Source organism: Octodon degus, unplaced genomic scaffold, assembly GCF_000260255.1.
Source record: "Octodon degus isolate 3935 unplaced genomic scaffold, OctDeg1.0 scaffold00370, whole genome shotgun sequence".
Taxonomy (NCBI): domain Eukaryota; kingdom Metazoa; phylum Chordata; class Mammalia; order Rodentia; family Octodontidae; genus Octodon; species Octodon degus.
This window is the reverse complement of record NW_004524946.1, coordinates 74682-75442: the sequence shown is the minus strand read 5'-3', so window position 1 is coordinate 75442 and position 761 is coordinate 74682. Positions and strand designations below refer to the sequence as shown.

At 30.9% G+C, this 761-nt stretch overlaps 1 pseudogene across 1 annotated transcript in view; it reads left to right on the top strand.

The window, feature by feature from the left end:
* The window catches only part of LOC101570010, an 8285-nt pseudogene that overhangs the window by 4867 nt on the left and 2657 nt on the right, over positions 1-761 (top strand). The gene's annotated exons all lie outside the window — the stretch shown is intronic.

Genomic DNA, 761 nt, shown 5'->3' with positions numbered 1-761 from the left:
TATATATATATATCACAAATTACTCCACAAATCTTGCTTATGTAAATATGAAAGAATAACTATTACCACATGCTTATAAGACAGCTATGCAATAAAAACATAAATCAACCGCAGAAGAAATCACAGAAAACTTAGAAACACATGAAATTCTAGTCATACATTCCTGAATGACCAGTGGTTTACAGAAAACAAATCAAGAAAGAAATAAAAGAATTTCTGGAAGAATGCCAATGTCTGTACAACACAGTAGGGACCTCTGGGAAACAATGACAGCAGACAGAAAAATGAAATTCACTTGTAACAAATGGTTATATTAGGAATACAGAGCATAATCTACTGAAAAATTTGAAGAAACTGAAGAAAAAAAGGTAATCCTGGTCAAAACTGAAATTAAAGGAGCAAATCATAAATTTAGAGGGAAATCCTAAGGACCAAAGCAAAACTAAGTGAAATTCAGACTACACAAATAATGAAAAGAATCAACAAATTAAAATGGTGACTCCATGAAAGAATAAAAAAAAATAGATAATCCTTTAGCCAAACTAATAGAAAGAGAGGAAACTCACACTCATGTAATTAAAATTTAAAAAAAAGGAAAATAAAAGCATACCATTGAATTTCCAGAAGATATTAAATATTATGAAAAGAATATTGCAACAACATGAAAATGCTTGCAGAAGTTTACAGATTCTGGGGACCAGGAATATAACACAGCACCATAAGTGCCTATCTAGCAAATATAAGGTCCCGAGTTCAATCCC